We start from the raw sequence: 12,316 nt of genomic DNA on the forward strand, positions 1-12,316 counted from the left end.
CAATCTGGGTAATGCGATATTGTTGGACTGCTGAAGGGCTCTGGTGAAGCAGGGCCCTATCTACTCAATGGCAAATTCTTCAGCAGCTAAATAGATGGTGGTATAATTACCTTTACTGGCTGGGGGAGAGAGGGAAACGATCCGTCTTTAACCCTTAGGTGCTTCATGAGCGCGCTCACCGCGAGCTACTGCAGAGTTTGCTAACAGACTGCGGTCACCACGGCTTCCAGATGAGGTTTCGACAGCCAGGACAGATTTACCTCAAATTCCTCATGAAACAACTACATGCATGCCATAAAATACCCATTGCCTGTATTACTAAAAGGCTTCCCAGAGCCACCTCTGCTCTGCGCCCTGCCTGGAGGGCCAATGGTCCCTGCTTCGAAAACCAGCAGAGCCCGCGACCAAAACCATCCACCACACCAGCCTCCCCTGCCAAGGGCTGCCTGGGCTGAGGCTGTGAAAACCACGTGGTTGTTGTTGGGGCTTGGGGATTTGCGGTGGGATTTTTTTTGTTGTTTTAGAAGCAGTTAACTGACTCCTTTTTGATGAACAATAACCTACATTCAGGTTTGCGTTAAGGTTATTCACCGGTTATTCACAGCCCACACCACCTATATCCAAGTATTATGGATTTTTCCATGGTTAACTTCTAATTAAATTATCCAGCTGAGCATAAGAGCGATGGCATGCACACAAACAGCATGCTATGGTGCTGAAAGCCCCAGCATTTCCAGTGCAGCAGGCACTGGAAATCTCTCCTGGAAAGCAGGTGGCACTGAGCCTGCCTGCAGGCAAAGCTCTCTCCACCGGCACAAACATGCGCTTCCTTCACATTCGCATGGCATAGTACCATAGTACCTCCAGAGACGGATTTTTACACTTCTGCTAGTGATAACTAATAATAACTCATTTTCCCCCGCACCAAAACTGAGAGCATTTGCAACCAGGAAAGTAAGTCTGCTCTGGAAAAATAATAGAAGTCAGTCGTGACATTTAGATAGAAAAACAGATACAAAATCCTTCTGCTCCGGGGCAGGCCAGCCTGGGTTCCTGCTCGGGCCATGAGCTGTTCTCTGTCCTCTGCTGCTGGCTGAGCACCTGCACCCGCTGGCCCCCACCGCTGCCGCCTGGAGCACCCCCGGGAGCTGCCCCGCACCGCAGGGCAGAGCTGGTTTGGATGTCACCGTTCCAATTTTTCAAGGACTCAAAGACCACATATAAAAGATGTTCATGAGAACCCATGAATACGGATGTGCAGGTTAGAAATGCACACACGACCAGTTATAGCCTTCTGCCAGCATTTGCTGGCTTTATTCAGCAAGCTCAGAAGTCTGTTGTTCTGCATTTTGAAGAAGTATTTGGCCTGATAATAATACAAGAATTAGCAAGTAGTCTTTTTTTTTTTTTCAAGAACTGTCTACATCTCGGTCTTCCACTTTTTTGGCTCTAATTTCAGACTCTCTTCCCAGGAAAATATTTGTAAAAATAATTTGCTATAATTAGAAAAACGCTTCATTGAAAATTCATTACTGGAACCCTGTCCTCCAGCTCAGAGCGAGGCAGGCTCCAAGACACTTTTTTTCTGGTGCTTGTCACTGGTAAACTGACAACCAAAATGATGCTGATGCTTGTTTTACAAGAACTTATTCTGGAGTTTTGGCTCCTAGAATCCGGTGCTCGTGTGAGGTTTGCTACATCTATTGAAAACATCTATTGACTCTAGCCTCCGCGCCTGGTGGGGGGCCCAGCTCCCAGCGAGAGAGGTAATCGCAACTGGACGTACATCGGTTTGACAGCGTTTGTGCAATACCTGCTCCGACAGGCCGTGCTGACGAGTGCTGTGGCTGTTTCTCAGCCTGGCCGCCAGAAGCATCAGGCGGTGCCCGTGGGGCCACCCGGAGGGGCACCCCGCTTCAGCCCCGCAGAGGGACCAGCGCTGCAAGGAAGAGCCACGGGGACAAAGCACACGGGGTGATGCGACCAAGTCCGAATGGTGGCTGGGTTTTAGGTGTCCACAAAACTGCACGGCCCTGTTCTGGAGAGTTTTTCCCTTATCGCACCCGTGTATGTGAACAGAACGGCTCCGGCACGCACCACTCCTTACTGCTCAGAAGCATAGTGTTTGCTCTGGATGTTGAAAGGGGAGGTAGTAACAAAAGGCAACCCTTTAGCAAATGCCTCTGAGCTGGGATTTTGAGATTTTAACATCCCTAACGTGGCAGAGCAGACTGGGGGCTGAGCGATGGTAACGCTCTGCCCAATTACAAAGTAATTAAAAGACCAGTGTGGGCTCCACAGAGAAAGCTTTGCATATGGACTTCAATTATTATACCACAGTCTTGCCAGAAAAACACAAAAGAGGATCTCAGGCAGCGCAGAGGATGCATATGGCTTGTGTAGGTGGAGAAAGCTAAGAGACTGTTACTTTGGGTAGGAAGTGGATTTTCTCTCTCCTATAATCTTGTTAAATTACCCTGTTTTTAAATCAATGATTTATATTGCTCTCTTCAAACCCAGAGGAAAAAAAAAAAAAAAAAAGAAAAGCTTCTCTAAACAGCAAGTATGTGACAAGCACTACATTTTCACTTTCATTTATCCTCATATTGCGAAGTTCACTCAGCAAACCAGAAGTGTTACAGGAAAATGCTGGGAAGGACTGGTTGAAAAGAAAACCTTGGCTGAAATGAGATGGAAAACAGATTTCCCGGCTTAGGTAAGTATCAGAAAATAATACATAATGTTAGACATCTGAAAAAGGAAGTAGGAAAATATTCAGGAATTTGCATAGCCATTTGCAGTCTGAGCAGAGCAGAGAAAAACAGCGTCGGGACAAGGAGCGCGTCGAGCAGGCGGCGGTGCCGGGAGGTGCAGCGAGCATCGCCCCGCGTCTCCAGCCCCAGCCCTCCCTCTGCCCCTGGCTCCAGCAGCCCATGAGCTTCACCAAGAAATAGCAAGAAACTGCGTTTCTGTTGCACGTGCCCACGTACAAGTGGAGGAGGACTCCCGCATTTTCCTTTGTGCTGCTGGTGGTCTGGCTTTCAGGGAGCCCCCCCCTCCCTTTTACACCAGTTGTGCGCCTGGGTAGGGCTAGCAGCTTCCGTGGGGAACTTCCATGGAACTCCCAGCTTCCACCCCTTGGCAACACTCGCAAAAATAAAATTAAAATAAAAACACAAAGCTGCGGGATATGCGAGGCAGCAGCCCACCTGCAGCAGGTGGAGGGCAGGACACTGAGACAAGCCAACAGCCGCTGACTTTTAGATTGGAAGAAGAAAAAATATCATTGAGATCCTCTTCTTTATGGAGTTGTTTGTAGTGTACTCGAATGACCCTGAGAGGGACCCTCTGCAGGCTGCTGCTGACTCTCTGCCCCTCACTCTGGCAGGCACAACAACTGCTTTAAATCCATCCAACTAGCAGCCCATCCACCTTTTAATTTCCAGGAGTCCCACTGTGCGGTCGTGGCGCACCAAGTCTTCATTCACTGCTGTCCTGAGGGTGAATGGTTTCGCCCTACGGCCCAAGTGCCCAGCACAAGGTTCCACCAGCTGCGACAACAGAGAGGAGCAGCGTCGGACAGTCGAAAGGGAAGCGCTGACATCAGTGACGGACGTCTTTAGCTCTGCTGACTCACTGCTTCTTCCCCCCGCAGGGAAAACAAGCCCGAGCACCAAGAACTTTCCCACAGCAGCCCACGTTGCTGCCGGGAACCCCGCGACGCAGCAAGGCCTGGGGAAGCGCGGCTAAAACCCCTTTCTATTTCCAGACCCTGGGTGAGGTGGATGGAAATCACGAGGCTCCCGGTTCACATGGGAAGCCATTAATAACCTCCTAAACACTGTCACATCCTCTAACGTGCGTGCTATGAAGGGCTGTCGGGAGAGGAGCCGCTGGGTGCGTAAGTCCTGCCCCGCGCTGCCCAGGCACAGCACCCGGGGCGCCGCCGCACACCTGCCTGCAGCGCTGGAGGTGGGTTGGAAGAGGAAATCCTGCCCCAGGGGCTCAGCAAGTGCTGGGGAAATAAAGCCAACAGGTCACTTAGACATGCCCTCTTCCTATCAATGAATATAGAGAGCTCGTATGAAAGGATCTTGCCTGGATGCAAATTCTCTCCTTCAAACAAACCTTACAGATCTTAGCCCCAGTTTCTAAGGCAAATTCCAGTCTGATTATTTACTCAGTATGCCTTAAATTCCCCCCTGTAGTTACAAATGAATAAAACTTGCAACTCCTTTTTTTTTTTTTGTTGAGATATATTAAAAACTTACTGAATTTTACCTTGTGGTGCCCTTCCCAGGGATATTTAGTGAATCTGGGACCTCTCTGGGTGAAAGACAAGCCATTCAATTTGTTCCCTGCACTAGCTGTTCTCCAGAACACCGCCCACGCACTGAGGTTCGAGACCTCCACAACAGCACAGCACATACTGAATTTTATCTCACAGACATGCATCGCTACCGACTATTTTTGGATGACTGCCTAAACCAGGGAGCACAGCAAGGTGCGTAGTAAGTGTATGGAGAAAAGGTAGGATGAGAAGTGCTCAGCAGGGGGTTCGGACTTCCTCTGAGCAGCAGCCCTGGAAAGCATCTGCGTTAAAAGAGCTTCATGTGGTGAGTTTTCCTGGGTGGGATGAGGACTGACTATTGCTGCAGAAACAATGCACACACGATGACTCCATAAATCCTCCAGCAGCAGTCAAAGGAGGAAACGCCATTACCCCTAAGTGTGAAATGCATTTGTTGGCTGATGGTTTAGACATGGTCAGCAAGAAAAACCACCCCAAGGGCTGCTCTGCTGCGGTGCACAGGAACACGGAGGCAGCGCCACGACTCCCTTGAGCATGAACCTCTCATCCCTGCACAGACACCTACTTTTTCTCAGATAATTAATTCTGCTTCTCAGGGTTTCCACTTCCATTTAAACACACAAGCCTGAAAACTCGCAAAACTGCAACACAAACTGGCAAAGCCGTTGCTCCGTGTCCCTTCCGGAGACCATCCCTGCCCCAGGCTATGCCCTGCTCCCCCAGCAGGTTCCAGTTCATCCCGCGGGCACGTGCCCATCAGTAAAGGGGGGGTCTGATCCTGGGTCAGGAATAGCCTGACTCCTTTCCCTTGCTCAGTGCATTGCTTTTCTATACTGTTTAAGAACAGACACAGAGAAGCAGGAAAATGATCAAACTAAGAGCCTACTGAATATTAAGTGTACAGCTCATTCATTGGGGTTTCTTCCACGTCTTCATAAGTACAGAGTCCCTAGATGGCAGCTGGGGCATTCATACAGACAGCTGTGCTTCGCTTCTCTCTTCTAACTTAGAGACAGACCCCACAGCCTTTTCTTAGAAGGAAAAGTCCCTTTCCCCTAACAGGGATGAAAATTTTCCAGACATGGACTAAGTAATTGGGCTCTGCAGTAGAAGACTGGAAGAGATGAGACCAAGAAAACAAAAAAAAAAAGGAAAAAAAAAAAAAAAGTGTTTTTCAGTAACGATAAGCCCCGTAGCCTAGGAGGCTCCCAAAGACGGCAAATAAAGTCCTTGCCCAGGAGCTGAGCTCTGTCAGGGACAGGCACCGGGAGCTCAGGAGAAAAGACCATCTCAGACCCGCTGAGCTACCTGCAGATCACACTCCGTGACCACCTCCCGTAGCTGTCCTTCCCCGGGAGTGGAGCAGTTATTTAAGCCCAACCCCAGAGCTCCCGTCTGGTACAGAACCAGTATCTTCCTCTTGGCCTGGAGGCAGCAGAACTGCGAGTTTTGGTCTTAAATGAAATTAATGAAAGAAAGTACAATTGTGAGAGCCTCGTGCCCGTGAGCAGGACAGAAGCTGTTGGCGGCTGCCGAGCGGCGCTGACACCAGTGCCAGGGAAGAAGGAACCAGGGGAGCCAGTGCTTGGAACACGCCTGATTTTGGCATTGAAAGTGTTACAGAAAACATGCCATAAAGTTCCTCTGAGGCTTTAATTTCCCTCCCCCTGATCTTCCTTTGATTTTGATCCCCTCCTTTCCTTATGTCCTTTGAACTTTTAAAAAGGCACTTTGAAGACATGTCATAAAGCAGTTTTTTATTCATGATCCCCTCTTTGATGCTCTTGCTACTTTGTATGAACTGCAGCCTCGCAGGATGTGGCAGCCAGAGGAGCTGAAAGCTGACACTGGGAAGACAGGGCAGAAAAGTAAAAGCGTGGACACTGTTTGTCAATAACTCGCTCGAGCCGTGCACATGGGCACAGCATCCCTTATTCTTCAGCGTGTTGACTTCTGAGAAATATAAACCTGGTCGCAACTACAACAAATCTGCTCCTCCAAGGAGCCAGCGGGCTGCCAGGAAGGTGGCACCAAGGCAGAGGGCAGCTGGCTGGCAGGTCCTTCGTCCCAAAGGCTCCCCCATCTGCCACATCCACCCGACCTCACGGCATCCCCTCCCAAGGGTGGCCTCACATCCCCCTGCAGCAACCTCCCCTGCCCACTCCTTTCCCTCCTTCCCCAGCAGAGACATGGGTGCACGCAGGGCTTGGAGGGCAGGGCTGCCTCAGGAGGTGGCAGCAGTGGAAAGACCAAACCTAGGAAGAAAACGCCAAAAGAGGCAGAAAAAAAGAGGCTCTCTGGGGGAGAGAAAGGGGCCAGCAGCTCACACCCGCTTTCTGTCCCTGCCTCTCACCTGGGATCTTTAATTTGGCCTTTCCACATGCAGAAACACAACACAGCCCAATTTGTTCGGATTGGCCAAAGGCAGCTGTCCAGCCAAAATTAGTCACATCGCAAGAACTGCTCTTTGGCAGATAACACAATGGTTCTCAACAGGACATGCAGATATTTTGAAGTAGCTGCTAGATGCAAGATTTACCATATTATTAAGTCTATTCTCTGGTTCTTCTATTTCAGTTCTACATCACTTGCATTTAGACAAATCCTACTGCCCTCTTTCATAATTTTATTTTGAATCTCAGGGTGGAGACATTCCTAGAAGTCCCTTAAAGTCCCAAAAGCTGGGATCCCATGATATGGACAAAATCATAATCTAAATCTTAAAAATGTTTTTATCCATAAAGGTTGGGACAGAACAAACGAAATTAAACTGTCCAAAATCCAAAAACTAATTGAAAGAAAAAAGAATAAATAAAGATGAACCAACACAAGCAAATAGAAAGACATGGCAGGTTTAAATCTTATGAACTCTAACCCTTGAATTCTAACCCACTCCCCAGACATTGAGATATGTCCCAACCCACTGCATTTGATGCAGAAATGCCACCACAGGCAGTACTGGATATTTTTGCCCCCCAGCCAGACTTACAGACATACAGTCCCTAGCCACTGACAGCCAGGCAGGATGGGAACGGGGCTGGGCAAGCTCTTGTGAACCACCCTGTCCAAATGTGTCAGTAAGAGACCTTTTCTTCTGAAGATGGGTGGTTCAAACACGACCTATTTTCCATGATAGGTATCAGCTGTGTTTTGGGATCGCCCAGGATGTTATTGGGTCTGCCAAGCAGAGAAAGACCGAAGACAGGATTACAGGTAATCCCATAATTCTGCATGTACAGCTCCTTAAATATTGAATTGCTGCTACAGGATTATATACATTTGATACTTCCTGAATCAAGCAGACTGTGTAATTCGTCTTGATCAAAGTTACAAGGTGCTTTTTTCCCTGCACACGTGCTGCACGTTCTCCACAAACAGGTCTTTGGCCTGGAATCCAACCGGCAGGCAGACGATGAAGCTGCCACAGCAGGAGAAAGGGAATACAGAGCATACCACCATCACCAACTCTTCAGACCTGGGGGAACTACCTTCCTCGAATCGTGCTTTCCATATTAAAGTATCTTCCTCTCATATCGAAAAGCTCGGAGATGAATCCCAGGTTAGGTGACATTTTTCCCCTCCTGAGTTTTTCTCTGAATTAGAGTTGGACACTTCCTCAGGGAAGCGTTTTTGCAAAGCTGGCCTCTGCGGCACGAAGCCACTGGTCAGAGCCTCTCAACTTTATTTAACCTTTGTGTAGGGAATTGCATTAGCTCAGCACAAGAGGACCTCTCAGCAATGGAGGAACAGATGTTCAGGCATTAGATAAGCCACAAGCAAGTCCGTGGTGTTTATCAGCAGGGGTGAGGTTTGGGCTTGTTATTTTTAGAGGCTGCCCGGTGGTAGGAGCTATTCCGAAATAAGTGAAAATTATCCTGAAAACTGCTTGATGGACTTCCGAAACATTATGTTCTGAATATTTTATTTTTTTTCCTCAGCTGCTCCTTTTTACCTGCAACACTGATTTAGTGCCTTTTTTTTTGGTGTGTTTTTCCTTATTTTATTACAGCCAAGTGTCTGTTCCTGGGACTGAGTGCAGATGCAGCTGGAACAGGAAATTCTAACATGCTTCCAAACCTGGGAATTTTTCACTTTAAACTTGAGATAAAGAAAGAACTTGTTTTAAAGACAGATGTCCCATAACAAAGGACAAATATTTCCACAGGGGCCAAGCCACAGTGCTCTTGAGAAACCAGTACTGCAAAAAAACAGCAGAATGTAAAGACGTGTTATGATTCCAGTGTGCATTTATTAAATTATCCCTATTTAACACACTTCTTCCTGCTTGGTCTAAAAAAACAAAACAAAAACAAAGTGAGAAAAAACACTGAAATACCCATGTGAGGGTTATTTCTTTTGATTTTGTTAACCTTAAGGCATCTCTTGGTTATGCTATGATCTCAAACTCCTTGCTCTGCAATTCAAGCCAAAGCAGGTCTCTGGGGGTAAAATCTGGCCATCCCATCTTCGTGAGCTGTGTATGAGCATAATATACACACTCACGTGAAACCCTCCATTTGAGTTATTCAGAGCTCCATGTGTGGCAATTCATTTCACTAGAGGCCACCTTGCACTGCTTGAAGACGTGTTTTTAAGTCAACCCTGCAAAATTGCTGGTGTTTCTAACAGCAACTGTGCGACTTTCTGTGTAGGTAAGTAGTGAGGAGCTGCACTGTACTGACCCCAGCACTGCATGGGAAGTTCTGGTCAACACCCCTACAGCATTTTAGACATTACTGCCCCCGCCACCACCAGTGGGACCAAAATTTCAGTCCACAGAGTGGAATAATTTGCCCAAAGCCACGCACTAGCACACAGACACGTCTGCAGATCTCACTCTTGCATAAAGGATTTTTAATTGTGATGCAGCCAAGCTTCTATATAGGTGGATACACACAAAGTGGAAGGAGATGTGGGGGTGACAGTCACTCAGGGCTCAGGATGACAACTGAATGTCTATAGACATTCAATGCCCTTAGAGCATTCCAGCGACAGGCCAGGCACTTGGAGGTGCCATGTACTATCAACACCCAAACAAAGCAGCAGTTTTATTGCCCAGAAGATGTCACAGAAGGCGAGCAAGCTGTGGCAGAGTGGCCGGGGCTCCCCGTGGTACCACCACACCGCCGCAGCCGCCTGCTTCTTCCCGCCAGCAGGCTTTGGGAGAGCAAGAAAAGAGGAGAAGTTTAAGGTAGTAAACAAAAAGTGAATGCTTTGTGAAGGGTATTTTGTTTTACTAACCTACAGCAAGTTTTTTAAAAGGTGCTCAAACAACCAAAGCTGCAAGTGTGGAAGCTGGCACCATGAGAAGCCCGGCGTCCAGCCAGCCCGGGTCTGAACAGCCCCCAGCCCGAGGTTTTTGCAGGGTTCTCCTCCTCAAGTCCCGCTCCCCTGCTAGAGCAGGCATCTCCCCTGTTGAGAAGATGAGAAATTTTGGAGCTAGAAATAGAAGAAAACCGGGCTAAATAGAAGAGCGTATGCACAAGTGTGCATCTAAAGCAGTGAACACACAGGGAGGAAAGAATTAAAAAAACCTCATCGAGCATTTCCCTCAGGGCGAGAGCACTGACCCTCACCTGCCCTGTTCCTGCTCAAGTGCTTCAGGATGCTTCCCAATAACGGCACAAAACCGCAGCACTGATGGGTGGTAAAGGCCTCAGATAACATTTGTACAGCACTTTGACACAGAAAGCCCCAAATTCCCCTCTATTGAGGCAAAGTCTGACAAAGGCATAATGGAAATAGGCTTCCGGCTGACAAAAATGTCACTCTGGCACTTGTACAAGTCCACATAAACTTTCCGGCCTGCCCTCCAAGTGCGAGCACTGGCGTTTCCATTAAGCGCCTGAAGACGCAGAAGGCATCCGGAGCAAAAGCAAACTCCCGAGCAGAGCAAGCACGATCCTGGGCTTGAAAATTTCCGCAGGACTACTGCAAGTAGCTTCCCACCAGGAGCAGGGGTCACCCTGGCAAACCGGGGAGTTTTGTGACTGCCACACGGTGAGGAGCCCACGCTCGGCCGTTTGAGAGGATCTGCTTGGAGCTGTCACTGGGAACACCTGTCAGAGGAGCCCTCGTGCAGAGGTGGGCTGGAAGCGCCTGCAGTGCCTGGGGCTGCGCCGAAGGCTGCACAAGCCTGGCAGAAACCTGCACCAGGCACGCTGCTGGAGGCCAGGCAGGAGCAGCAGGAGCCAGAACCACGCTACGTGCAGGGCCCTTGAGCAGGAGCTGCCAACACGGCTCAATCCCGCACCGCTCACACAGCCGGGCCTTCCATCGGCACCTGGGCATCGGCTGCCCCAGCCCGGAGCACAACGCTGGCTGCTGCCTGCTTCCCCCCCTCTGCGTGCCGGGGTCCCCCGTGGGCAGCGCATCCCAGGGCAGCCCTGGGGCACGGCAGAGCACAACGGGGGCTCGTGGGAGGAGGAGAGCGCCCCTCGCCTGGTCTGTGCCCATGCCTCACAACGACCGTCTCCCATCTCTGCCCCGAGCATGTGGATGTGAAAGCTGCACCGCTGCCTGCACGGGAAAGTTATGTTAGAATAGCAATTAATGTATTTCTGGCTGCATTTTAATGAAGCTGTGCAGCTGGAAGTAGGCAAGCAGCCAGTGCCACGTGACCACGCCGTGCTCCCTTGGACGCCTGTCAGGAATCTCTCCTCTCAAGTATCCAGTTGTCCTGCGTGACATTTTTTCCCCAAAAAAACTGAACTAATCAATGTCTGGCTACTAGTTATCATGGAGAAAGGGAGAAACACACACTGAGAAGCTGTTGTACATCAGCCACTGTGTTATGAACACACTAGAGATACAGCCATACACAGTACTTTATTGCACACTATTGTATTTATCTTCATGCAGCCAGAAATGCTGCGAGCGATGAGTGTCTGCCACAGAGAGCACTTCTAAGTCAGGTTATTGCATTCTTGACTTAAGCCCATTTTTCTGGTTTCCCTGCAAACGTCAATGAATTTTAAAAGGAAGCATTCAGCCAGGAGCTTCCCATTCAGGCAAAATACAGCATCCTTCTAGGTGGGGACTGTACCCTTGCGCGGCACAGGGATGAGCCCAATGGACTTCTGTCTCTCACATGGGGGATCCCTGAGGGATCCCCAACTTGCTCAAAGTTCACGTCCCAGTCACTCACATCAGCTGCTACGGTTGCTCTCAGAAGTGCTGGGCATTTTCTGAATGCACAGGGATAGATATGCCTGCACCTCGTGCGCTTACACACATACAGGTGTGTGCCCAAGACCAAAGACAACAGGAATGTAAATATGTTTTACGCCTAATTATGGAAAGTACTTTGGCAGGAGGCGACTGCGGACACAAAGAGCTACTATTTGGGTTCTCCGGGCTATGGCCTCCATTCAGTACACAATTGGCAATATTTGGACAGTACGGGCCAGTTCCTTCCTTTGCAAGGTAACTTCCTCTGCCTGGCAGCCCTCGAGCAGGCTATAAAATGACCTTATGTTTAAGGACAGTGTCAGATTAAACAAGCAAAGGAGAAGTGCGCTCGCTCGCTCTCCCTGCATCCCTGTGGTTGTTTTACAGCTCCCTTCTGCTTTGTCTTCAGGGCACAGGCAGCTGCTCTGCAGCGCTGCCCGCAGCACTCCTGCCCACGGCGATGCACACAAACCCCGACAAGCACACAGCGTGCCAGGGAGAAAATGAGGGAAACGGCAGCGTGCAAAATAAAACATAGATATTAATCTTACAAGACTCTCTGTTTGGGTTCTGCCCCTCCCTCCTCTCCCCTTTCAGCTTCCAGCCTTCCCCAGACAAACGCTCTCCTCCGACGTGCCCGAATGCCTCCTGGCGCCTGGCCTGCCTGCAGGCGCAGCTTCACGAGTGCTCCCTCGCCATTCATTGCCCCGTCCCAACCTGCTACAACACACATCGCTTCTGAAATCTGGCTGTGAAACCAAACAGAAAGCTTTCCATTGACACTCCAATGCATGTGCAGTGATTCAAAAGCCTTATTTTAAGTTTTACAGTGCT

General features: G+C 49.3%; 1 long non-coding RNA gene across 16 annotated transcripts in view; it reads right to left on the reverse strand.

Moving 5' to 3' along the window:
* The window catches only part of LOC106032884 (uncharacterized), a 38,802-nt gene that overhangs the window by 8,264 nt on the left and 18,222 nt on the right, over positions 1 to 12,316 (reverse strand). For 8 of the 16 annotated variants that reach the window (XR_010834934.1, XR_010834933.1, XR_010834935.1 and 5 more), the window contains one exon: positions 1 to 4,015. This exon is cut by the window's left edge and continues 5,451 nt beyond it. The exons of the other annotated variants lie outside the window; for them this stretch is intronic. This is a non-coding gene — a long non-coding RNA (uncharacterized lncRNA). The remainder of the gene's footprint in view (positions 4,016 to 12,316) is intronic. 16 annotated transcript variants of the gene reach the window in all.

The sequence above is a fragment of the Anser cygnoides genome, chromosome 14 (assembly GCF_040182565.1).
Source record: "Anser cygnoides isolate HZ-2024a breed goose chromosome 14, Taihu_goose_T2T_genome, whole genome shotgun sequence".
Classification (NCBI taxonomy): domain Eukaryota; kingdom Metazoa; phylum Chordata; class Aves; order Anseriformes; family Anatidae; genus Anser; species Anser cygnoides.